Source organism: Petaurus breviceps, unplaced genomic scaffold (assembly GCF_028583685.1).
Source record: "Petaurus breviceps papuanus isolate PSGF00001 unplaced genomic scaffold, PetGlider_PUasm1.0 229, whole genome shotgun sequence".
Classification (NCBI taxonomy): Eukaryota; Metazoa; Chordata; class Mammalia; order Diprotodontia; family Petauridae; genus Petaurus; species Petaurus breviceps.
The window spans coordinates 29,407,624-29,431,334 of NW_027185903.1; the positions used below are offsets into that span (position 1 = coordinate 29,407,624).

General features: G+C 37.0%; 1 protein-coding gene and 1 pseudogene across 6 annotated transcripts in view; one reads left to right on the forward strand and one right to left on the reverse strand.

Moving 5' to 3' along the window:
- ERBIN (erbb2 interacting protein) overlaps nucleotides 1-23,711 on the forward strand; it is a 188,206-nt gene that overhangs the window by 6,517 nt on the left and 157,978 nt on the right. The window lies entirely within an intron of this gene.
- On the reverse strand, nucleotides 21,943-22,610 carry LOC138167584 (zinc finger CCHC domain-containing protein 9 pseudogene; annotated as a pseudogene).

Consider the following 23,711-nt stretch of genomic DNA (forward strand, 5'->3'; position numbering starts at 1 on the left):
GAGAATGACTTTGACATGTGTTCTTCCTCTGTTGGGAGCAGGTTTAAAGGGGATTATCCTCTCCTATAATAGAGTGTTTGACTTCTGTCTATTATTGAAAACTCTTTAGCAGATCACTGGTAATTCATATTAGTATGAAGATCAGTCTATGAAGCCTGAAACCTCCAAAGAGAGCTCACTATGGACTTGTCCTAGCCTCAGGCTCCAGCATCCTAGAAGCAGATTTTCTTTTTTGGTCCTTCCCTATGACTTCTGAGTCACTCAAGGAGACACTTTAGATACACCCACTTGCAAGGGAGTCTCCCAGAATATTCATAACTAGCTCATGTTTGCAAAAGGTTCTATGAGGCAGTATAGTTGGAAGTGGATCCTTTGGGGGCCCTTAATTTTTTAAATTAAATTTTATTTTATTTTCAGATCCATATTCTCTCTCTCTCCCACATTTCCCCTCTCTTACTTCCCTTTGATAAAACAAGCAAAACAAAATCACCTTTACAAACAGTATAGTCATGCAGAACAAATTCTGACATTTGCTATGTCTAAAAACAAGTTTCAATCAGTACTCTGTTAGGAGGTGGGTAGCATCTTTTATTTCATGAGTCCTATGGAATTGTGGATGGTTACTACATTGATCAACATTCCTGAGTTTTTCAAAGTTGTCTAATTGTTCTCTTGGTTCAGCTCACTTCACTTGGCATCAGTTCATTAGAAATCTTCCCAGGTTTCTCTGAAACTGTTACCTTCTATACTACTTAGAGTAGTATTCTATTATATTCATAGGCCATAATTTGTTTAGCCATTTCTCAATTGATGGACACCCCATCAGTTTCTAGTTCTTTGCCACTATAAAAATAGAGCTGCTTTAAATACTTTTTTTTAAACATGTAGCATCTTTTCCCTATCCTTTGATCTCTCTAGAATATAGGTCTAGCAGTAGCATCTCAGTCAAAAAGTTTGTACAGTTTTGTGATTTGGGGAGCATAATTTTTTTTAATTCAATTGTTTTCAGGTCCAAAATTGGTTCTTCCCACCTTCCTGGCGCCTTCCCCTCATCCCCCATTGAGAAAGCAGAAAAAGCAAAACCTGTTAGGAGCATATATTGTTGAGTAAAACAGATTCCTGCTTTGGCCATGTCCAAAACCAAACAAAACACCAAAATAGTAAGCCTCAATCTGAGTCTGAATCTATAAGCTATTTTATCTGGAGGCGAATAGCAGAGTTGTGGTTGGTCATTGTGTGGATTAGAATTTCCATGTTTTTCAGAGTTGTCTTTACAATGTTTGTGTTTGTGAATTGTTCTGGTTGAAGGACCATACTATTTATTATTTCTTACAGCATAGTAGTATTCCATTAGATTCTTATGCCATTCCCTAATTGATGTATCCTCCCTTAGTTTCTAGTTATTTGCCCCTACAAGAAGAACTACTATAAATTATTTTTGTACATGAGTCATTTTCCTCTTTCTTTGTTCTCTTTGGGGTATAGATCTAGTATGCAGCATCATTGGGTGAAAAGTCATACATAGTTTAGTAGTATTTTGGGCATAGTTCCAAATTGCTTTTCAGAATGGCTGGACCAGTTCACAGCTCCAGCATTACATGTAACTTTTTCTATAGTCCCCCTAGCATCTGTCATTTTCCTTTTTTTGCCAGTTTAGCCAATCTGATAGGCATGAAGTAGGAACTCAGAGTTGTTTTAATTTGCTTTTCTCTAACTATTAGTGATTTGGAGCATTTTTTTGTATGGTTGATAACTTTCCTCTACAAACTGCCTGTTTATGTCCTCTGACCCTTTGTTGTTGTTGCCGCCTGTCCTTTGTTTTGAAAGAGGTCCAGTGACATTAGAGGGTAAAGTCTTGACTTCAGCATGAATTAGATTTAAGTGAGGTAGATGCACAAACTTGTCAGCCTTACTCTCATTTCCAGAGTCATCAAAGTCCAGTGACAAGACAAATTCAAGATGACTGGTGATGGCCTGGGATGAAGTAGATGACTTTGGCATCTTTGATGCCCGACCAACCTCTGAGTGTTCCACAGTGCCTACTTCAGCTGACTTAGTGGCCATTGAAACAAATTGTTCTCATCCACCCATTCTGCTGGGAGGAAGTCTTCACATGCTTGGGGTAGACATCTGCTGTGTCTGAAGCCTGTCAGTTACCTTCAGCCTGGTCCTCAACCTGGTTTATCCTTTCTGTTGAGATGGTTTTATCGGGGTGTGGCTGCTGTATATACTACAGCTTCTTGAAGCCACAGGTGAGAGTTGAGTGCCAGGTAGACACCAAAGATGAGCAGCACTGAAAAGGTTCAGCAAGCCCTCATACCAGAGGTGCTTGTCCTCGCTGAACACCCCGTATACCCCATGTGAAATATGGTTGAGATACAAAGGTGAAAAATAGTTGCTGGCTTGAAGGATTTTAAAAGGCAGTGGGGAAATATTGTAAGCATGACATTGTTGGTGAACTGAATTTGATGTTGAAAAGGAAAAACAATCTATTCTATATCTGGATATCAAGAAAAAATTATCTACCAAGTAATTAAGATAATATGATACTTAGTGATTTTCTGCCAGCAAATATACAAATCAGAACAAGATTGTGGAAGAAATGCTTGGCCAATAAGATGGCACCTATACTTATCAAATGTAACTAGTTCATCAGTTGTGACTCCTGGTTAAGGGATACCTCTATGTTAAGTTCACATTTTTTCAACCACAATGTTATCTTAATAATCTTTTTTTTTTTGAAAGGCTAAGTTTTTATATGAGTACTAAAATAAGAATCATGGAATCTCTGTTTTAGCCACCGTTGTTCTTGTTATGTGATACCTTACATTTTCTCTCTCTTTCTTTCTCTCTCTGTCTCTGTCCTTCCCTCTCTCCCTCCCTCCCCCTCCTCCTCTCCCTCTCCCTTTCTCTCTCTCTCTGTCTATCTCTTTTTAGTCTTTTAAATTTAGCCTTTGTAATATTTCTGGTTGTCTCATGGAATCATTTGTTTCTCTTTGGTCCATTCTAATTTTCAAGGAATTTGTTGCTTGAGCAAGGTTTTGTACCGTTTGTACTAATCTGTTAATTCCCATCGAGTTCTTTCTTCTTCCATAATTCTCATTTAATTTCCAGTTTTTCCCTCAAGTACTATCAGTTCAGTTTGCTTTTTTGTTTGCTTGTTCTTCCAACCTACTTCCTGACCTTGGACTTGGGCTCTGTGCCCTTCTAGAAGGAAGGTCTTGTTCTGTTAGTTCTTGAGTTGTTGAGTGTTGAGTTATTCCAGGATTTCACTGACATGCTAGGGACCTGCAAGCTTGTATACCTAATTTGTTCAACCGATTGACCTATTTCTTAACCAGTACCAAATTGTTTTGATAATTACTGCCTTTTAGTATATAGTTTGACGTCTAGTGCTTCTAGGCTTCCTTCCCAGTTTTTTTATTGTTTCCCTTCAGATTCTTGATGTTTTGTTCCTCCAGATTAATTTTGTTATTTTTAGTAGATTTTTAAAGTAATATTTCAGTAGTTTGGTATGGTACAGAATAAGTATATTAATTTGTGTCATCATTTTTATCTATCTCTTACTGTTGGTAATATACAGACATGCTGATGATTTATGTTTTATTTATTTATTATGATTTTATTAATTTATTATGATTTATGATTTACTTTATATCTTGTAACTTTGCTGAAGTTTTTGTTTCAATTAATTTTTTACTTGTCTCTGTATAGTAACCCCTTCATTTTTGTAGATGAAGAAATAGCAGAGCTTGTGAATTGTTCAACAGTTCCACAGGTGGTAGCAGCAATTATCATTTGTGGGCTTTGACCTCAAGTCCTATGACTCCAGAGATTTTTGTATTGTACCACACTGTAAGTGCAAGGGAGGAGACTAAGTTTACCCCATGGTTTTGAATCATGTGTGAAATTGTATATAGGAATTGTAAAGGAAGAATGACTTGGCACAGGACAGAATAGAAAGTTCTTTTTGGGACTTGTTGACTTTCAGGCCCTGGTGGAACATTCCTGATTGGAAATTCCTGTAGCTCTGAAGTGTGTGGCTTTGAAGTATGGGAGGCACTGATGGATAGAAGTCTCAGAAGTTAGATTATACTTAATCATTGCCCCCTAATCTCAGCTAAAGGAAGGACACCAGATATCCAAGGAAATAAAAAGAGTGCATATGTCCAGCATTATGCCAGGTACCTCTTTTCTTAGTGTTACCCTTGCAGAATTGATGAAGTTGGGTGGATAGAAGTGTGGTAAATTCAGATTTCATATGTCATATGCTGTAGCAGACAGGGACCAGAGGGCCTGGACTTGCCCACTAATAGCTTCCTCTGGAAATTTATTTGGATTTACTCTTGTTTTTGAATTGTAAACACTGTAGGATGATTAAGCCTTATTCACAGTTTACTTTAAATTACTCCAGTTATCTACTATCCTAATACCTAAGTGAAGAATCTGCAATATTTAGTCCAGAGAAATAGATATTTAGATTTTATAACCACTTTTCTCATATTTAAAAGTAGCTAAGTGGAAGAGGAACAAGACTTAGTTTGTGTGGTTCCACATGATGGAATTAGTACCAGTAGGTAAGTCTGGCATGTACTCCATTTTTCATTTCTGCCTCTTAGAATCCTTGTCTTCCCTTAAGCCTCAACTTAGGTGTCATCTTCCTTCATCTTTATCCTTCACACCCACATATCGAACGTTTTCTGTCCTCTCAGTTTTCCTTGTAACATACACATATGTATTTGACTTGTAACCCCTTTTCCCCAGCAGAATATAGTCTTCTCGAGGTTAGGGAATTTAAAAAATTGCATCTACATTTCCTTGCATTTAGTAGGCACTTAATAAATTAAGTTTCAAGATTTTCTGTCTTCCAGATTAAGAAAGGGTAGAAATCATGGTCAGCAATAAATGGTATTGAAAATAGGCGACAACTCATTTCTGGGGCCTGAACAGAGAAATAAAAGGGTACTTGAGAAGTATATTCTCTCAGGGATTGACCCTGGTAGAAGGTCATGTGTGCATTTTTCTTATTTCTGATTAAAAGCCTTTTGGCCTACTTTCTCCCTTCCGTTTTTAGTTGAAGCTCCTGCTTCAGATCATGGGAGCTACCACCAGTGACTTGGATCTTGTAAAGTCCTATTCCAGTTGCTCAGAAAGTAAACAATAGTCCTCATACTACACAGACATTAAGTGCATGCTTTTTTGCATTCCACTTGACTGGGAGCTGGGGTACCCAGACAAAAGGTCTACTCTCAAGGAGTTGACATTATACTGGGCAGATAGACCTCTCTTGTTCAGTAGATGAGGTAGGGAAGGTCTATACCTTAGATTATTTTTGTGTTTCTGTGAAGTTTTTTTTTGATTGGTCTAAGAACCTAATCACCATGTATGATGTTGATTTTTGAAAAAAAATGTTCCCCCTTTAAATTCCAAATAGCTTTGGAATAAAATTATTTTTACATTGGGGATTACTTGTAGTGAATTTCATTTTTCTATAATTGTCATGCCAACTACACAGCTAGATTGTAGACCTATGGAGGGCAAAGATCATGACTCCCTATTTTGTGTTCCCTGTGTCACTCTGGTATAGTATTGGGTACATAGTACTTAATAAACATTTAACTATTTTTTTTAGTTGTTCTGTAGACTTAATTTATATTCAGAATCAAAATAACTGATAGCCCACCTTCTTTTTCCAGATATCCTGTACTCTTCATACACACTCCCCCTCCTCCTCCTCTCCATTTATACAATACAGCTTGTAGTAGAAACTTTCTTCGATTGCTTGCCACTGAACTACTTGCCACTTCAGAACTGAAGGCAAATTGAAGAGTTCTCAGTGTGTAGTTCTATAGAAAGGTATATCCTTTGCTTCATATATATATTTTTTAAAAAGACATTAAAAAAATTTCTTTGCTATTAGTTTACAACATTCAGTTCCATAAGTTTTTGAGTTCTAAATTTTCTACCCCCCTCCCCCCATTCCATGGCAGCATGCAATCCAGTATAAGTTCTACATATACCTTTACATTAAACATTAGTCAAGTTATAAAGAAAAATTATAACCAATGGAACAAGGAAGAAGAAACAAAACAAAATGAAAAAGAGAGCAAGTAGTTTGCTTCCATCTGCATTCAGACTCTGTAATTCTTTCTCTGGATGTGATAGCCTTTCCCATCATGAGTCCTTTCAAGTTGTTTTACAACCTTGCATTACTGAGGGGAGCCCAGTCTATCAAAGGCAGTCATCACAGATACAATGTGTCCGTAATTGTGTACAATGTTCTCCTGGTTCTGCTCTCTTCACTCAGCATCACTTTATATAAGTCTCTCCAGGTTGTTATGAAATCCATTTGCTCCTCATTTCCTATATACTACAACTTGTTCAGCCATTCCCCAATTGATGGGCATCCCCTGGATTTCCAATTCTTTGCCAGCACAAAAATAGCTGCAATAAATATTTTCATACATACTGGTCCTCCTCCCACTTGTGCTTCATGTATTTCTTTTGCAGCCCATCTCCTTCAGCATCCAAAGGCATCTTCCTGGCTTATCCAGAATTTCCTCTCTGGATTATGTTTTGTATTTGGACTCTACTGGTAATCCAGAGTTTGATTTTGCTGGGTTGACTCTGTCATCAACTCCCATCCCCCTCAGCTGCTCAATTGTCCGTATTTAGATTGAGGGACCTTTTTTCAGTGTTTGGATCACTATTTCATTAAAAAAGAATAAGTTTTTATTGATGTCTTTTATTTTTTAAATCTCCATATTTCCCCAGTATCCCTGTCTCCCAGAGAGCCATTTCATATAACAGACAATATTTTTTAAAGATAAGAAAAAAGGAGTAAAAAACCCCAGCATATCTGATCAGTATATTGAAAAAGTCTGTAAATACATGCAGTGTTCAACCATTAATGGCCCTCCTACTTGTGCAGAGGGCAGAGTTGGGAGTGTCTTCTCATGGGTTTTCTTTCTAGCTATGTTTGTTCTTTATAATTTGGCAGCATTAACGTTCAATTTTTTGTGTGCTGTGTGATCATTCTTAACTTTTGTATTGTAGTCATTGTTTAGATTATTTTCTTGGCTCTGCTTATTTCGCTATGTATCAGTTCATATAGACCTTCCCACACTTCATCATTTTCCTCATTTCTTTTATCATACTTTCCAGTACATTCTTGTACCACAATTAGTTTAGCTATTCCCCAAATGCTGGGCATCTATTTTACTTCCACTTTCACAAAAAGTGTTGCTATAAATATTTTAGTGACTTCCTTCTTATCAGTGGTATCCTTGGGGCATAAGCCCAGTATTGGGGCCTTTTGTAAAAGATACAGACATTTTAGTTACTGTATTTGCATAATTCCAAAATCATTACTTAACTATAACTTAAAAGTTAATTAAGGAGGAGGAGCCAAGATCGTAATAGAAACAGGACATCCTCGATGCTCCTGCTTTCACCTCCTCCAATTCATGTGAAAAAATGACTCTGAAAAACTTTGGAGCTACAGAACCCACAAAATGATACAGAGAAGCTAACCTCCCACTGAAGAGAGCCCAGCAGGCCTGCAGGAAAGGGCCAGTGCAGCATGCTGGGAGCCCAGCCCAGCCCCACATGAGCCGGAGGTTTTAGCCTCAGGGCAGCCTTCAGGACTTTAGATCACCAGCAGCTATGGCGGTTTCCTGAATTAACAACCCATAGATGCTAAGGACAAAGTGAGAGGTCAGTGCAGTGTAGACTTCGGGCACAGGGAGTGCAGTCCAGCTTTTACCCCCTGTATGGAGAAGCCTGGGGCATGGCTGCTGTAGAGCTCCTGGCCTGCGGATTGTAGGGGGAACAAACAACCGGTCTGAGGGGTAACTGCTCTTGCTTTAACCTACTTGGATTTGGATTACTGTCAAGGGTGGAGGTCTTGGGGTGCGCAACCAGTTTGCCAGAGCATGTGGAGGCTTTAGAGGGGTCAACCAACTAATAGCTCCAGCAGCTGCGAAAACCTTGAGATTCGGACAAAGCTTCCCTCTCTGGTAGGAGAATTCTACTATGGCAAAAAGCTCAAAAGTCAAGTAATTGAGTGGCAAAATGGGCAAGTAAAGGAAGAAGAGCAAGCACAACAATCTGACTTTACACTCCTATTTTGTGGACAAAAAGGATCAAAGCATGGAACAGGAGGAAGACAGTGAAGTCAGAATGCCTGCACCAAAAGCTTCCAAGAAAAATATGAGCTGCTTACAGGCCACAGAGGAACTTAAGAAGGATTTTGAAAACCAAATAAGAGAAGTGGAGGAAAAATTGGGAAGAGAAATGAGAATGATGCAGGAAAATCATGAAAAGAGAGTCAACAACCTGACTGAAGAAAATAACACCTTAAAAAATAGACTAACTCAAATGACAAAAGAGGCTCAAAAAGGCAGTGAGGAGAAGAATTCCTTAAAAAATTTGAATTTGCCAGATTCTCAAAAGCTCACTGAAGAGAATCATTCCTTCAGAATTAGATTGGAGCAAATGGAAGCTAGTGACTTTATGAGAAATCAAGATACTATTAAAGAGATCCAAACATATGAAAAAATAGAAGGCAATGTGAAATATATCACTGGAAAAACCACTGACCTGGAAAATAGATCCAGGAGAGGTAAATTAAAAATTGTTGGGCTGCCTGAAAGCCATGATCAAAAAGAGAACCTAGAAATCATCCTTGGGAATGGGGGAAGATATGGGAGAGAGCAGATTGGGGGAGGAGATATTCAGTGGGATTGCTGTTTTGGGGTGGTGGGTAGGGGAAAAATGGGGAGAAAATTTGTAACTTAAAATCTTGTGGAAATGAATGATGTAAACTAAAAATAAACATGAAAAAAGTAAATTAAGAAGTCTAAATTACGTTCTTCTACTCAACATTCATTTAAAATAGACTTTTCTCCTGCTGTTAAGTTGCACTGGGGAAGGGACCCTGTTTTAAATAACTTTATATTTCCCCCCTCTCCTGCCTAGCACAACATTTTGCACTTAAATGCTCAGTAAATGCCCGTGGAATGAATGAATGTTTAACTTGGGTTTCATAATCTTGTTCAAAATTCTTGAGCAAAAATAGGAACCTGAAAGTTCTCTCCCCCAACCCCAATTATTTTTCAATTACAGTTTGCATATGTAGGAAAATTAGACAGCTTTTTCTGAGAATGTGATTTGTGAAATTGGCAATTGACCAATGATGGAAGTGTTAAAATGGAACCGGAAACAGGTTCATCAGGAAAGTCATACATACACACTAAACTAAATATGGAATTAATGGAATCAGAAGAAACACTGGCGACACAAATAATTCCTAATAGAAGTTTGAACAAAGGGGCAAAGTAGGGTTAGCAGTGCAATTGAAAGGAATAATTATGTAAAAAATGAAAAGCATTTATGAACTTTACTTCTCTGAAGCCCTTGTAATTAGAAATGTTAAACTTTACTGCTCTTTGCCTGGATCTATGTTTGCCTTTGTTTTCAAAGAAGTATAATTCAAATGATGACAGTATTTGGAATTGATTTTTTCTTGAGAGAATCAGCATAGCCTCTGAGTTTATTTTGTTTGTCTGTAGGAATAGAATTGTCTTTGGCCAGATTTTTCTTAGAATTCACCGATTAGAGGAATAAAGATACTGTGCTTTGTAGAAAAAGTTATTGTCTTCTGTGGTAGTGTTATTATTAAGATTGTACCTTTGTGTCTAAGTTTCCAAGCTATGATTTATTGTTAATAGCTATTTGAGTAGATCTGTCAATCCTCATAGTGAGAGTTTGTCTATCTCATTATTATCTGTTATATAATCTAATATCTGTATCTGCCTAATTGATCTGTCAAAGTTACTAGCTATACATAATTGAAGAATTTGAATAGTTTTTCCTTGTGTTTGATAAGTCTTGGAATGTGTTAATATTGATTATTTTGCCATTTAATTGCTAAACTCTTGGAAGAATTCATGGAAAGCAAGAGAAGGGCTGATTGGGGTGGCAGAGAGTGCATTCATATCTTTTACTATAGAAAAGATAATATGATATATCTAGGAACTTTTATCTATAATAACAGTTGATTGTATAGTTTTTGAATGCATTTTGAAGAAGCAAAGTTCATTAAATAAATAAGGTTCTTGGTTGAAGGGAGAGAAAGGGGTCATCTAATATCCTCTTCCAATAGCTTTCTGGTTGGTCTCCTTGCCACAAGTATTTGTCCACTGTTCAATAAATTTAGAGGCTCCCTATCACCTCCAGGACAAAATATAAAATCCTGTTTGACTTTTAAAGCCATCCATATAACCTATCCCCTTCCTACCTATATGACTTATAGGTTACTCTCCCCCTCTCCCCAGGTATTTTTCAGTACAGTGCCACTGGCTTCATCACTGTTGTATAAGATATTCCCTCTCCTTACTTCAGGCATTTTTCCCTGGCTGTCCCCCATGTCTGGAACCCCTCCCTTCACCTCACGTCTATTTCCTGGTTTCTCTGCCTTCTTTTAGGTCTCAGATAAAATCCTACCTTATATGATAAGCCTTTGCTGATTCCCTTTAATGGTTGTGTCTTCTCTGATGATTATTTCCTATTTATACTGTGTATATTTGTTTATATATAGTTATCTCTTCATATCACCGGGGGTAGGGGTACGGAGCCCCTGTGATCTGGAAAATCTGCACAAAATTATTTTGGCTCTCCCTTTGTATCAAAGAAGAAGTTTGAAATTTCTTCTGTGGGCTATTTATAATACTTTATTGTAAAATTTGGGTTAAGTGTTTGGTCATAGGCTATATTATTCATTGTGATACATATATTTTATGCTTTTCTGAGTTTCAAGACTTTTTTTTTGGTCATCCTTGCCTTTTTGTGTCTGTCTGTCTATGACTTCCATAAAACTCTCCCCAAATTCCCATTTAATTTCGTATACCAGCCTGCTATATATTGAAACTGTGGTGGGGAAAACTGAGGTGTGGAAGGCATAACTGTAGCTGTTTGCATGCTATCTCCTTAATTAAAACCATGAGCTTTTTGAGAGTGTTTTTTTTTTTAATTTATTTTACTCACAATTACGTGTAAAAAACAATTTTTAACATTCTTTTTTTTTTAAGTTTTGAGTTACAAATTCTATCTCCCCTCCTCCCCTGACAGTAAGCAATTTGATATAGGTTACACATGTACAATCATGTAAAATATTTCCATATTAGTCATTTTGTGCAAGAAGACTTGAATAAAAAAAGAAAGGAAGAAAAAGAAAAGTGAAAGATAGTATGCTTCAGTCTATATTCAAATAGCATCAGTTCTTTTTCTGGAGGTGGATAGGATATTTCATTATGAATCCTTTGGGATTGTCTTAGATCATTGTATTTTTGAGAATAATCAAGTCATTCACAACTCTTTGTCATACAGTATTGTTGTTACTGTGTACGGAGTACTTATGGTTCTGCTCACTTTATTATCAGTTCATGTAAATCTTTCCAGGTTTCTCTGAAATCATCTTACTTGTCATTTCTTATAGCACAATGATATTCCATTACAGTCATATGCCACAACTTGTTCAGCCATTCCCCAATTGATGGGCATCCACTCAGTTTCCAATTCTCATCTACCACAAAAAGATCCGCTGTAAATAATTTTATACAAATAGGTCCTTTTCCCTTTTTTCTCTCTTTAAAAAAAATCTCTTTGGGATACAGATCTGGCAGTGGTATTGCTAGATCAAAGGATATACACAGTTTTATAGTCCTTTGGGAAACTGTTTTCCAGAATGATTGGATCAGTTCACAACTCCATCAACGATACATCAGAGTCCCAGTTTTCCCATATCCCCTCTAATATTTATCATTTTCCTTTTTTTGTCATATTAACCAATCTGATAGGTGTGAGGTGCTACCAAAGCGTAGTTTTAATTTGTATTTCTCTAATCAGTAGTGATTTAGAGTATTTTTAAAAATATGACTATAGATAGCATTGATTTCTTCTTTTGAAAAGTGCCTGTTCATATTCTTAGACCATTTATCAATTGGGGAATGACTTGTATTTTTATAAATTTAACTCAGATCTCTATGTATTTGAGAAATGAGGCCTTTATTAGAGATACTTGCTATAAAATTCCCCCCCCCCCCAGTTTTCTGCTTTCCTTCTAATTTTGGTTGCATTGGTTGCATCTTTGTGCAAAAACTTTAATTACCCAAAATTACCCATTTTACATCTTGTAATACTTTATATTTCTTCCTTGGTCCTAAATTCTTCCCTTCTCCATAGATCTGACAGGTAAACTATTTTGTGCTCTCTTAATTTGCTTATGGTATCACTCTTTATGTGTGAATTACCCATTTTGACCTTATCTTGGCATATGTTATGAGGTGTTGGTCTATACTTAGTTTTCTGCCATGCTGTTTTCCATTTTTCCCAGCAGTTTTTGTCCCAAAAGCATGGATCTTTGGGTTTATCAAACACTAGGTTACTATGTCATTTACTACAGTATGTTGTGTACCTAATTAATTATTCCAGTGATCTAGCACTCCTTGAAAGTACTTTGCCTTTACAGTTTATACCTGTTTATATATTTGCATTTTACAGTATAAAATATTTGTATGTTTATATAGTATAGTTGTTTATATACAGTTAATGATTTATAGCTATGGCTTTACCTGATAGTTTTTTGCCTTGCTTTGTATCCCAAATGCTTAGGACAGTGCTGGCAGATAGTATATGCTTAATAGATGTTTATTGATTTATCTTATCTCCCCACACAATGCAGCTATCGCTTCCATAAACTTTTAGGGTGAGGAATTCCTGGAACAAGCATGGTATTGATAGAATACTTTCTTATATCTAAGGAAGAACTTTGTGTTTAGAATAATAAGATGGTTTACTGCCATCCTTTGGGACCTGCTTGGAATAAGTTTAACCCCTCTTCCACATTCTAGCCCTTCAAATATATGAAGATAGCTGTCATATTTCTTCCTAAGCTATTCTTTTTAAGCCTTAATATTCCTTTAATATATTATCAGTTATTTTCCCATCTGGTAAAATAGAAAGAAGCAAAGGAATTCGTTACAAGAAAGAAGTACTTCTGTTGTAGACCTGGAATTTTTTTTATTCCAGAATTTATTTATTTTTAGTTTTCAACATTCATTTCCACAAGATTTTGAGTTTCAGATTTTCTCCCTGTCTCTCCCCTACCCCTTACCCCAAGATAGGAAGCATACTATTACTCCTTCCCATATATCTCCCCCATCCTTCCCCTTCCCCCTTACTTTCTTGTAGGGCAGTATGGATTTCTATACCCCATTTAGACCTGGAATTTTAAAAGTCATTTTGCAAAGAATTAGATTTGCATATAGTGAATTTTAGCCTTCTGGTACCTATTTTAATTGTCTTTATTTTCCACCATATAGACCAAGTAGCTTTAATTTGTTCAGAGGTCTTAGAATTCATATACTGACCAGTACTCTTAGAAATACATATCTTTGGTTAAAAGGAAAACTCTAAGAGATGACTCAAAGCATACAAATCTATTTCTCCTACTAGGAAAAGCAACTCAGGAGTGTGTACTTTGATGGTGGCATAGCAGCATTAGTTTACATGACATAGAAGAAGTTAAGAACCCCTGTCTTAGATTCAGAGTTGGAACTTGACTCTGAGATTGATTCTGTGATCTAATATGCCAAACATTAAGTGTAACTTGGACAGGGATTTATTGTGGTGGAATATAAGAGCCTCAGAGTGAACTAGGTTTAAGGTTTTGTGAAAGAAGAGAAAGAAAAAAAGAAATCGATCAATCAATCTAGCCATTAAACCCCAAGTTAAGCTGGCAGTTTCTGGCCTTCCTTTGGAGAGGAGGATAAGGACTGGGAGAGGGAGGGGACAAACTGAGTTACCCAACTAACTGGGTCCTCATTTAGGCAGCTCTGGTCTACTTACAGGCTGTGTTTGTCCTACGTTTTCAAAGAGGACCATGCCATCAGAGAAATGATGACATGACTTGCAGTTGACTTTGATTTGAGTGAGGGAAGGGTGTGCAAGGTCACCAGCCTCACTTTCTCCTCCAGAGCCATCTGGATCCAGTGACCAGATATTCATCAGGATGACTGGAGATGACTCAGGGTACAATGGCAGACCCAGGACCTTTACTTGAGGTTTACTAGCTAAATGTTCCTCCCTCCCTCTCTCCCTCCCTCCCTTCCTCCTTCCCTCCCTTCCTCCCCTCCTCTCCTCCCTCCCTTTCACTCTGAAGCTCATAGATTGGACCACCCTACCCAAGCTCCATTTTATGGCTGTAGTTTGGGCCCTCATGGTTTAGAATAAATGTCAGTGGTAACTATTTCTCTTTGAAACAGCCACCCTGAGGGTCTTTCCCTCCCAACTTGATTTTTTTCTTTTTCTAATTAAAGGGGTCATCTCTTGATTCACTTTTTTTTTTTTTTTTTTTTTTTTTGGAGGGCAGTTGGGGTTAAAAGACCTTCCCAGTGGTTTTTGCGAGTGTGTGTGTGTGTGTGTGTGTGTGTGTGTGTGTGTGTGTGTGTGTATTATGTGTCTGAGGCCTGAACTGAACTCAGGTCCTCCTAACTGGTGCTTTATTCACTATGCCACCTAGCCGCCCCTTGATTCACTTCTTAAAGAGGGCTGTTCATTGAATGGGCATTACCTCACTCTAAGTGAGTACGTGAAAAGGCCTTAATCTAGAAGGGCTAGAGTCAACTATTGCATCCTGACTTCATCTCCAGTCATCCTGATGAATGACCTGATGGTAACTGAACCCAAATGGCTCTGGAGGAGAAAGTGAGGCTAGTGACCTTGCACAGCCCTCCCTCACTCAAATCAAAGTTAGCTTCAAGTCATGTCATCATTTCCTCAATGCCATGGTCCTCTTCAAAAAAAAAGGACAAATAAAACAATGCCAAATATGACTGATACAGTCTTTATTACTTCCATTTGACTTATGAGGAAAAAGTGATACGTGTTAGTAGGTTTAAGGGGGGAGGGGGGAATTCAATTGTTAATACAACATGTTGCTCTTTCTGCTATGCCATATTGAACCATGTTATAACAGTATACATAATCATCTACCCTTATGTCACTGACTTGAAGGTTAGAGAGAATTCTTCAATACTTCAAGCATCTATAGTTTCATATGCATAGAGGTTTATTCGATTAGCATAGATCACAATTCCTCTGACTGCCCTTAGAATCTTAGAGTTGCTATGGCTAAAAAATAGCTGAAAAAATAATTACCGCATGGCCACTCTAAATAGATGAGCCTCTTTAAGTAGGCCCTTTGATATTATGTCCATTCTTCTTTCATCACTTTGTCCTGTGTTTGAAGCATTTCTAGTTTGGTATGACCAGCTATGATTTACAGCCTCTATATATTATAGAAATTTGGGTCAGTTGGGTAGTGACAGATTGGATGGCCAAGAAGGGTCTCAATTATCTGTCTCCAAAGGAAGATTTCTGAATAATATTTAATAGTATTATAAAGCCAAGCATGAGCAGAGGACTGCTGCTATGAACAGCTTTCAAGGTATAGTATATACATATCTTACATATATATATGTTATGTAGTATATACATATCACATAGTATAGTGAGCTCTCCATTCAGTAACAAATCAGAGCAAAACATTCATAGAAAATCAAAATACGGCATTCACAATGTTACAACTAAACAACTTATCACTAAAGTAGCCACATAGTTTTCAACAAAGTACAATCATTTAGTAACTAAGTCATTCAGTCATCCTTAAGAAGGTGTGCCTCCTTAAGGGTCACAAAGTACAAAAGTCAAAGTTCACCACCCATGGGGTGCAATTAAGTTACAAATTCAAGAGTCACTACTTAGTATCCTCTTAAAGGGTAGTGGAAAATACAAAAGCCATGCACCCCTGGGTCACAAGTAAATTATAATTTCATTAGTCACTACTCAGTATCCTATTTCGTCAGTCACTACTCAGACAATTTCATCAGTCACTACTCAATTTCATCAGTCACTACTCAGTACCCATGGAGAGAGGTCTTCTCATCTTTCAGCTCCCATGGTTCCTCTTCCATGGTCCCAGCTCCTGCCTGAATCTAACCAGCTGCCACCTGAGTTCAAAGTCAGACAGCTCCCAGCTTCTTGTCTAGTTCTCCATGCAGTTCCTTCTCCATATTGGGGCTCACAGTGTCCAGTCCATCTCAAATCCTTTACGGTTCCTGGGAAGACAAGGCTTAACAAAGCCACAAGAACATTTATGCACATTAACAAAGTCACAACAACATTTGTACAAAGTACCAGCACCACAGTCATGCTTCCTCAGTCTTCTGCAGCTCCAGCTGGCCCTTGGAAGTCTTCAGCACCATAAGCTCCATTTTTAAAATCAAAATCACTTTATCCAGCTTTCACATGGCTTGCTTTAAGAAATTCTGTCTCAGTTCTCAGTTCTCATTCCCTTTCTCAGTTCTTCTCAATTCTCAGTTCAGTCTTCAGTCCAGTAACAGCAGCCCTACCTCCACGATGCTTACCCCAGGAAATTCTGACCATCCAGCTTGTGCTCTTCCTTAAATACTGTATTAGCTTCTCCCTGTTCAGCCCCTTCCTATTACGTCAGCAACAGGGGATCATACCTTCTGTTTCTTTAATAGAGGCTTAAATTGAAACTAGGTACAAAGTACCTGTCAGCTTTCCAATACAAAGGGATCTTCAAATTTCATTAGCATTACAAGTATTTCAGGGGATCTGAGTTCACCTTATTGTAAGTATTGCTTCCAAAGGTTTAAATTGCAACTTTATTGATGTCTTATCATGTGATTCTTGTCATGTCCTCCATCTAGGAGTCCAAAACTCCTAGGAATATTATGGCCAGGTCCCGGAGTTCCCAGATCAAGGAGAAAATATTACAAGCAGCCAGGAAGAAACAATTTGAATATTGTGGAAACACAATCAGGATAACACAGGATCTGGCAGCTTCTGCACTGAGGGATCGAAGGGCTTGAAATATGATATTCTGGAAGTCAAAGGAGCTGGGATTAAAACCAAGAATCACCTACCCAGCAAAAGTGAGTTTCATGTTTCAGGGGAAAATATGGTCATTCAGTGGAATAGAGGACTTTCAAGCATTCTTGATGAAAAACCAGAGTTGAATAGAAAATTTGACATTCAGATACAAGAAGCATGAGAAGGTAAACAGGGAAAAGAAATCATAAGGAACTTATCAAAGTTGAACTATTTACATTCCTACATGGAAAAACAATAATTGTAACTTAAGAAAATTTTCTCAGTATGAGAATAGTTGAAGGGAATATAAATGTATGTATACATACATATATATGTCTATATAGGAGGGTATATGAGTGTATGAATTCATATATATGTGTATGTATGTGTACAGGTATACATAGATAGAGGGCACAGGACCAATTGAATAGGAAGGGATGATACTTAAAAGGTGAAATTGAGAGTTGAGAGAGGAATCTAGTGAGAGGAGATGGGGAGAGACAGAATGGGGTAAATTATTTCATATAGAAGAAGTAAGGGAAAACTGTTACAATGGAGGGGAAGAATAGGAAGGCAAAAGGGAATGGGTCAACCTTACTCTCCTTGAATTTGGCTTAGGGAGGGAATGACATACACACTAAATAGGGTATCTTACCCTACAGGAGAGTAGGGGGGAAGGGGATGAGAGGGGGGATGATAGAGGGAAGGGCAGGTTGGAGGAGGGTAGATAGAAGCACATACTTTTGAAAAGGGACAGGGTCAAAGTAGAGAATAGAACAAGTGTGGGGCAGGACAAGATGGAGGGAAATATAGTCAGTCTTTTCCAATATATCTACTATGGAAATGTTTTGCATAGCTACATGTGTACAACCTATATTGAATTGCCTATCTTCCCAGTAAGGTTGGATGACAAGGGAGGAAGGGAAAGAATCTGGAATTCAAAGTTTCAAAATCAGATGTTTAAAAAAAATCTGAAACTGCTATATTATAATAAACTTTTTTAAAAAGATTTTTAAAAATGACAATTGAACAGCTGTGTTAACTTGGAGGGAAAGAAAGACCAGTTAGGATGCTGTGTTTAGAAACAATATGTGATTAGGGTAGGTTAGTTGATAGCAGTGTGAGTGGAGAGAAGAGGATGTATGGGAACTATGTTGTGGATGTAGAATTAATAAAATCTAGAAAATGATCATATTTGGGATGAGAGGGGAAGAATTGAAGATGACTCTAAGATTGTGAACCTGGTTGACTAGAAAAATAGGGGATAGAACATTATTAAATAATGAAATGTTTTGTTTATTTCGTATTTCATTTTTCACATTTACATGTAAAAGCAATTTTTAACATTCATCTTTAAAACTTTGAATTCTAATTACTTTCCCTTCCTCCCCCCCACCTCATGTCATTGAGAAAGCAAGCAAATAGATACAGGTTATACATGTGTAGTCAATGCAAACAAAACATTTCCATAATAGTCATGTTGTGAAAGAAAACATAGATAAAAAAAATTCATGAAAAATAAAGTGAAAAAAATATGCTTCCATTTGTATTCAGACATCATCAGTTCTTTCTCTTGGGATAGATAGCATTTTTCATCATATACCAGTGAGAGTTGTCTTGGATCATTGTATTGCTGAGAATAGCTAAGCCATTCATAGCTGATCATTTTGTAGTGTTGCTGTTACTTTGTACACAGTACATGAAATAACGAAATTTAGAGGAGAAAATTGTTTTTTGGGGGTGGGCAAGAATAGATTTCGTTCCATTTTAGACCTATTGAATTTGAACTGTTGATAGGATATTATGTGGTGAGTCCAGCAGCTTGTTGTTAGCAGTGTGGATCTGGAGTTGGGGGTGGGTAAAGGTGGTGTTCAGGGGCGGGGTCTGTGGAGAAGATAGACCTGAGATTTCATAGTTATCTGGGAACTAGGTGGTTCAGTGCTGGTTCTAGAGTCAGAAAAACCAGAGTTCAAATCCAGCCTCAGACACTTAGTAACTGTGTGACTCTGGGCAAGTCGCTGTTTGTCCCTCATCTGTAAAATGAGGTAGAGAAGGAAATGGCAAACTACTCTGGGATCTTTGCCAAAAAACCTCCTTGGACCACTACAGTAATGCTTAGGGGATTAGAGGTATGTGATTGATTCAGTCAGAGAAACTGAAAAGTCTCTGAGTAGAATATAGACTGGGCTATTTTGTGGAAACCCTGAGAGAAGAGTGTGGTTGCCAATATCCAAAGCTGTTCTAGATTCTAGGAGGTTGAGGACTGAGTTTCAATGACCTTTTGGTCATTAGATTTGGCAATTAAGATATGTTTTGTAACCTTGAAAAGAGCCAATTCTGTTATTTGGTGGGGTGGGAAGTCTGAATGTTGGGGGTGACAAAGTTAATAAGAATTGAGACAGTGTAAGAAATCCATTTAAAGGACTGTTTCAGGGTGGTTAGGTGGTGCAGTAAGTAGAGCACCGACCCTGGCGGCAGGAGGAGCTGAGTTCAAATCCGGCCTCAGACACGTAATGCTTAGTAGCTGTGTGACCTTGGGCAAGTCACTTAACCCCAACTGCCCTCCAAAAAGGGAAAAAAAAGAAAAGGACTTTTTTTTTAGGAATTGGGGTAGAAATTAAATTTTTTTAGTCATAGATTTTGTTTTCTTGTTCTGCTTCTTTCACTCCACTCTGCATCCATTTACTTCCCATGCTTCTATGAAGTCTTCATGTTCATTATTTCTTACAGGACAGTCATATTCCATTGATTGCATTCTTTTCCCACTATTTGCTTGTCACTTCCCTCTAATTAATGCATACTTTACTTTGTTTTGAATTTTTTATTCCTCAAAAAGTGATGGAATGAATATTTTGGAGTGTATAGGAACTTTCTTTTTTATGTCTTTGACTTCCTTTGGGTATATCCCTTAGAGTGGGATCCCTGAGTTTAGGCATTTTAGTTTAAAATAACATTTTTAAGCATTATTCCAAATTGTTTTCTAAAATGATTGGACCCATTCACAGCTCCACTAACAATGTTTTATTGTAGCTTCTCCAATACTGGTTATTTCTTTTTCTTTTTTTAATCATCTTTGTCAACATGTGAGAAGTGATTTTTCAGAATTGTTTTTGTTGTATTTTTCTTATTATTAGTGATTTGGAACAATTTCATGTGGTTGTTAAATAACATTTCTTTTTAGAATAGTTTATTTGTAATTTTTGACCATTTACACGTTGGGAAATGATTCTTGATCTTATGTTTTTGTGCTAATTATTTTAGATGTCTTAGACTTATGTCAAACCCCTATCAGAGATGTTTGAACCAACGATTTTCCCCCCAGTCAATAGTTTTCCTTCTTACCTCTAGCTACATTGATTTTGTTCTTGCAAAAGCTTTTCAATGTCATGTAATCAAAATTTTATTTTTTCATGATCTCATATAAAAATTATCTCCTAGTCATAGGTTGTGAAAAATATCTGTTCTCATTCTCTTCTAATTTTTAATGGCGTGATCATTCATATTCAAATCTTATATTTGTTTTGAGTTTATTGTGATACATGGTAGTTTGTGTTTGACCTAAGCCTGATTTCTGCCTCTTTCTAGTTTTTCTTCAGCACTTTCCAGATAGGGAATTCTTTCCTAAAAAATCTGTATTGCCCACTTTATCAAACACTGGTTATTTAATTTAATTGTTTCAGATCCACACCTATAGTAAATCTCATTTCCTGTGTGAATGTTAATTGCTGATTTACTTTAATTACTGCCAAGTAGTTTTGGTTATTGTTTTGTAATGTAAAGTCTAAAAGTGCCATTTCCCCTTTTCTGCTTTCTGAAGCAGTTTTTAAAAATTTCTGCTTTTAAAAATTATTTTACTTGAGATTATAGACCTTTTCTTGTTCCTTCAAATTAATTTATTTTTATTTTGCTAGGTCTGTAAAATAGCTTGGTATAGCACCAAATCTGAATACTATGTTAATGTTTAAAGAATAATTTTTCACTTAAGTGATTTTTAAAAAACGATTTGTAGTTTTATAGAGGTTTTGAATGTTCCTTTGTAGATTGACTTCCCTGCTATTAAACTTATATATGATTTTTGTCTCCTCTTTGCCATTGTTTGTTCTTAGTGCTATCATGTTTCTAGAATTATATGAGATAATAGTGGAGAGAAGGGTCATTCTTGCTTTATGCCTGTTTTTATGTGGAGAGCTTATAGTGTTTTCTCATTGTAGACAATGACTTGACTTTTGGTTTTAGATAGATTCTTTTTATTATATCAAAAATGACCTTTCTGTGACTCTGCTATTTAAGCTTTTTTGTTTTGTTTTAAAAATATGTTAATTGTACTTTATCAGACAAGGGCCTTTTCTGTATTTGTTGATATAATCATGTTTTTGTGGGTTCCTTTTTTCTTTGTAGGTAAGGTCATTTTTATTAAAAAGAGTGAGTAAATTTCAAGGTGCTGGAAAAACTTGACCTTTTAAAATGCCATTGTATTGAAATAAATTACATAAAGAAATGAAACTTTTAAAAGCACTCACCTTAATACATAGGTCTCACTTTTTGAATTGTTCAAATTACTACAATAAGATTGTTATCAGTTAGTATCATTCATGCTTTGCAGGTCCTTTTAAGAACTATGCCTTCTCCAGAAATTCCATTTTCAGTGTCCCATGCTTGTGTTTAAGGTTTTCATGCTAGTAGCATTAGAAAATGCATTTTGGCAGCATTCTGATTGCTTGTAATACTGTACTTTAAGTTTTCTCATAGAGTAGATATTCAGTAATTGTATCCTTATTTGTTCAACCTGGTTCTAACCCTTTGGGGAAGTCCTAGTTTGGACTGTATAGCTACCTCAGTATAAAGTGGTAACAAAAAAAGATAGCTCTTCTATAAAAAATGAACAATCTTGACTACTAATATTTTGGAGTTTTGTAGTTTGTTAGCAGCCCCAATTTTTTTATGACCTACTCTCATCTCGTTCAAGAGATTCATCACCTATAACTATTTTATCTGAATTCTGATTTTCAGGATATTCTTAAAATATACAACCAAGCTACAAAATCTACAATTACAATTTGGATTATTGGGATAAAATCTAAATAGGTACCTCATGTCTCCACAAAGGGAACATTTTGTAAAAGAAAATTCCTCCATGCCTGGTGCTACCTTGAATTTACATTTGTTGATTTCGTGTTCATTGGACTCAAACCAATAAGAGATTTTAGTGCCCATATCTTCACTCTCAAGGTTAGCTGGGCAGCCTTTATTTCTGTGGCCTTGTTTGCTGCAGTGATAACAAAACTTTGCATTTTTCTTAGTTTTTTTTTCTTTTCAACCTTCTTTCTCAATGACTATCTTTTTAAAAAGCAGTTGCTATTTCTTTTCATATTTCTGTCTGTCTGCTCCTGTCATCTTCCTATTTTGAGCCACCAATGACTTCTGTCCTAGGTATACCATGAACCCTTTCACATCTTGATTCAAATAAGTTTTTTTCTTTTTATTCTTTACTTGGAGTGCATCATTCTTATGGGAGAGATTACTTAAATGGAGTAGTTTATTTATCCTTTTGTAGATGTTCATTTGCTTTCAGTGAATCCATTCTTCACATCTTCCTGTAATGTTGCCTTCAGAGCTTTATTATTATATGCTGTTAGCACCTTCTTAGTCATGCTTTATACCTAAGGTCCCAGTAATTGGTATTACTCTGAGTGAGATAGGGAGACATTCCCCCTCCCCCAAAACCCTCCCCACAAAAATTAACATTCATCTAAATTAATCCACTCTTGTTTTGATAATAAATGTTTTCAGAGATAGAGCTTTTTCCTCTACATCTCTCATCCTCTTGTCTTATGATAGATAGTTAGTAGTCTATCATTCTAGGCTAGAAATGCCTTAGCCACTCACACACCCTGCTCCTATCTTATGTCTATCTTTGTATCCTCAGTGCTTAACATATTATAAAGCCAAGCACAAGCAGCTTTCCAGAAGAATGGTACTGTGAACAGCTTTTAACGTTCTGATTACACAGTAGAGTGAACACTCTATTTATTCCATAACAAGTCAAAGCAAAACAGTCACAGAAAATCGAGGTACAGCATTCACAGTATTGTAGCTTATCACAGAAAATCAAAGTACAGTATTCACAACAGCTTATCATTAAAATGGCCACATAGTTTTCACCAAAGTGGTCACAATATTTAGAACAAAGAATAATCATCTCAAAGTATAATCAAAGTCTTCTGGGGGGGGCACACTAAATTAACTCAATCAGTCACTTATTCAACAATCAATTACTAAGTATCATTAATCATTAAGTACAATCATTAGAAAATACACAAACCCTCCACCCCTAGGTCACTAGTAAACTACAATTTCATCATTACTCAGTAACCACGGAGAGGTCTTTTCATCCTGACGGGGCTGGTTCTCAGATTCCCTGCATCCCCTTCCATGGTCCCAGATTCTACCTGGATTCACCAGACTGTCACCTGAGTTCAATGGCAGACAGCTCCCAGTTCCTTGTCCAGCTCTCTGGGTAAGTCCTGCTCCACACTGAAGTTCACAGGGTCCAGTCCATCTCAAATCCTTTACAATTTCTGCTCCTGGGAATTCAAGCCACAGGCAGACAAAGTCTCTGCATCCTGGTCATGCTTCCTCAGTCTTCTGCAGCTACTTCAAAAAATCAGAATCACCTTATCTGGGGGGGGGGGGGGGGGCTCCTGGCCCCTTGGGCTCCTAGACTTCTGTTCAGAAGAAGCTCCCCCACCACA